Here is a 4,170-nt window from a genome sequence, read left to right as displayed (position 1 = left end):
TTCCCAATTCTTGGTGAGAGGTCAGATCAGAGTCCACCAGGTACTGATGCAACAACTGGTTTTGGCAATTATTAAGGATCTGTTCTCTCATGATAAGATTATACAATCCCTTAAAATCAGTAACTCTACTACCAACCAGCCAACCGTCTAGACCCTTGGTTGCACAATCAACAAAGTCAGTCCAATCCTGAGTCTGTGCTTTCTGGGTATCTCTGAACTTCAACCTGTACTGTTCAGTGGTTAAGACAACCCCATCTATTAATGGACTCTTCAGGGCTTCATAGTCATTAGCATCCTCTTCTCTAACAGTGAGGAGCTTGTCTCTACCTTTATCAGAAAGGGAGAGCCACAAGATTGCTGTCCACTGTTTCTGGGGGACCTGCTGAACTTCACAAGCCCTCTCCATAGCAGTTATCCATTTGTGGATATCATCCCTACTCTGGTAGGGAGGAACAACCTTGGACAGGTTCCTATGGTCTGGAATGTAATCTCTGCCTCTAGGGACACTGTTGCTTTCACCAGGGGTATCTAACCCCTCTTTTCTAGAAGCTCTCTGGAGCTCAAAGGCTTCTCTATCTAAGGTCAATTGCTTGGTTCTGAGGGCAAGCCTAACTTCCTCATACTGGAGCATCTTGTACCTTCTTTTCAGAGGAGGTCTCTCTATGTAAGTATGAGTTCCTCTGGAGGACAGAATCCTTGTCAGAGTGATATGAGTGGTTAGATTCCCTTGAAGGGGACCTAGGCCTCTCTCCCACTCTGTCAACTCTCTTAGGGAGAATTCCTCTGTCCTGTTCAGACCTTTCTGGGTCGGCCCTTCAATCACAGACTCCAGGTCATCTTGATTTTCATCATCAGACCCAGAGACTATGGCTGACCCACCCCCTGATCCAGATCCACCAGCTTCTAGAGCCAGTCTAAGATCATCTGCTACAAGTAGATTTATCAGGTGTTGTGTGGAGGGACTCTGTCCTAATCCCAGGTGTCTTGCAACACACATGGCCTTCAAGTCAAAGAAGGTCATGTTCTTATACTGGGGTTGGGTGGATCCACTGGGTCCATCCCTTGAGGACATTCTAGTGTTATGCAGTGTTGCACGACCTACACTAGTTTGTGGCCTACTGATCCTAGCTTGAGCTGTAGCAAGGGTGTGCTATCCCTTCACAAACAACTCTAAGTTCAGTAGAACTTATTGATACTAAGTTTGACTTTTATATGTACCTAGAGTACCTTTAGTGGTTTTCAGTTAGTAATTCAAATTGAGATTTTCTGGTAAAACAATGGCAAACTGGAATCCCACACGCTGCCCAGCAATGTGAGAAGTTGGCCTGGCATATGCTGGTCACTAGTTATAGTGACCACCTAGCACCAGTCCAAATGGACTCTTATGGTAGATAGGTTTAAGACAACCTTTTAAAGAAAGCTATCCTAGTGGTAGCTGTGGAGAGCAGCCTTCAAGCTAAGTCTCAGAGGAATGTAAAGCAGCTTGTTTTACCTTATAATCTCTTGAATTACCAAATGAAAGGACACCACACAGGTATATATATCAAATATATCTGTATTTATTACTAGACACACTCTACTAATCTGTTTATGAGACTAGAAGCCAGGAACACATTCAAATATCAACGTTTCACAATAAGTTAAGCAAGAATATGGCTGAGGCCGTAGTGGCGTACCAGACCATATACTAAAAAAATGGGTTAGGAAAGTCGACTTGCAAAATGACAAGGCCTAGGGCCTGTAGAATCGCTAGGGCTTCGGTGTAAATCCGCCCATAAACGATCCAATCTCCTTAAAAGGAGACAGGGTGGCAACAAGGAATGATTGGCATACCTTCAGTGCAATCATTGCACTGCCTTTGGCATTATTCGTGACGCCAAACGACACACACAAATGAAAGCTGAAGGCAGAGCTGGGACGAGGCTTCTGGAATCGTATCGATCGAGTCTAAGAAGTCTCGTATGACGAGCGCAGCGCATACGCTGCTGACATCAGGCCGAGACCTAAAAATAATTTTCCATGCTTCAAGGGCCGCAGGAGCTCATGACGATCCATCAACACCCTCATTGTTTACCACAACCGGATATCTGCACTCATCAATATTGCACACTGTATTATTCAGACAGTACAAGGCACCAGCTGGCGCAAATAAATAGCACGCACTTGCCTTCAAAACAAAAACACATTGGTGTTGTTCTGTGTTGGAAAATGTCCCTCTCCGAAGGGCGTACCTGAACTTTTTGCCTTCCTCCTCCTCTTTTTCAAACCTCGTTTTTGTGGCTTTAGGACTCTGTCGACTTTAACACTGCTAACCAGTGCTTAAGTACATGTGCTTATCCCTTAAACATTATTTCATTGACATATCCACATTTGGTATATTTAATTTATCTGTAAGACCCTAGTGCAGTACATGTGCCCAGGGCCTGTATATCAAATGCTAGTAGGGGGCCTGCAGCACTGATAGTGCCACCAACATAAGTGGCCTTTTAAATATGCCTCAGACCTGCCACTGCAGAGCCTTTGTGTACAGTTTACACTACCATGTCGACTTGGCATTTAAAACTCCTTGCCAAGCCTTAAACCCCCCTTTTATTACACATAAGTCACTGTTAAGGTAGGCCCTGGGTAGCCATAGGGTATGGCGCCGTTTAATCAAAAGGTTAGACATGTACTTTCAGTGGTGGCTTCTCCGCTAAGGCGGAGGAGCGTCACCCCACTGTTTTTTAAAAAGTGAAATAAAGAAAAAATAAAATGATGATAACGTGTTATAATTTTATTTTCTCCTACTTCTGCAGCTGTGCTTGAGGGGGCGGGGACAGGAGAGGAGTAGTAGCACCCTCCTAAGTTTGCAATGACTGCAGTCTTGCGCACTTCGCATGTTCTCCATGCAGGCTGCATTACAGCCTGTATGGAGAACATGCCCAGGCTCCCAGTCAGCATCTAAGAGGAAAAACACGGTGCTCAGACCAATCACAATGCTGCTAAGGCAGCGTTGTGATTGGCTGACGTGGGGCCTGGGGGTGTTTCATGTTCAGGCCAGCGATGGAGGACTACGAAGGAGAGATGCATCGAGGAAGCAGCAAGAAGGTAAGTTTTTTATTTTATTTTTTAAAACCTGCTTCCCCCTTGTCCTCCCCCGTCACGTCTCTGCCCCCGCCTCTCCACTTCCGGTCCATACTGGCCGTTGCTGTGTACTTTTAAGTTTTGCCTGTCCTGGTAGTGAAAAACTCCCAAACTGTTTATTCACTACTGAGAGGCTTGCCCCTCTCATAGGTTAACATTGGGGATCTCTTATTACATTTAATAGGCTGTAATTCCTAATTGACAGGTAGAGTTATCATGTTTAGTACCTCTGGAATTGTAATTGCAAATTATCTTTAATAGTAAAGTAGTAACCATTCTGAAAATGCCACCTTTAGAAGTTGGATGTTTTTAAGCTCTTAGCTATTTGGTGTCTGCTGCTGTCTCTGATCACTAGCTGGGCTTGGTGACAGTGCACTTTGTATATTTCCTCTAGACAGTCTCACACAAAGGAAGGCTGGGTGTGACTTCCTGCACCGTCCTGGGAGGAAGGGAGGGAGGAGCTGGGCACAGCCTCAACCTTACACAAGAATAGGCTGGGCACTCCCTGCACAAAGAGGGCTGCATACCCCATTTAGTGAATCTGAAGCCACGGCTGGAAGAAATGACATCTGCAAACTTCAAAGACCCTTCTTTGAAATCACCCCCCTTCAAAGGCACAACTGTGTATAAATACTGGGCCTCTGACCCTACCAACTCAGTACACTTCTGAACCTGAAACCAACTTGCCAAGTCGGACTACCGTGCTGGGGACTATTACACTGCTGGACTGCTGCTCTGGAAGACTGATGTCATGCTGTGCTCTTTGCTGCCTGCTGCTCCCTCTGACATCACCTGATCCAGAGTAGCTCCAAGGGCTAGCTGACTAGCCTCCTCTTTTTCAAAGACTCAGGGACATCAAATTCTTTAACCCTGCTCCTGTGCCTGGTTCATGAGAAGGGAACCCAGGTGCTTACTCCAGTGGAAATGACGCATCTTCTGCTATGACGAGCAGAGCTGATGCATCGCCGCTGTAGAGGGAACAGAACCTGCACATCAAACTTGAAACCAGCGCACTGCCATTGAAACCGCCACATTGCTCTACTGCTG

This window comes from Triturus cristatus, chromosome 3_1 (genome assembly GCF_964204655.1).
Source record: "Triturus cristatus chromosome 3_1, aTriCri1.1, whole genome shotgun sequence".
NCBI lineage: Eukaryota > Metazoa > Chordata > Amphibia > Caudata > Salamandridae > Triturus > Triturus cristatus.
The sequence above is the reverse complement of the archived record's forward strand: the minus strand, read 5'-3'. Positions refer to the sequence as shown.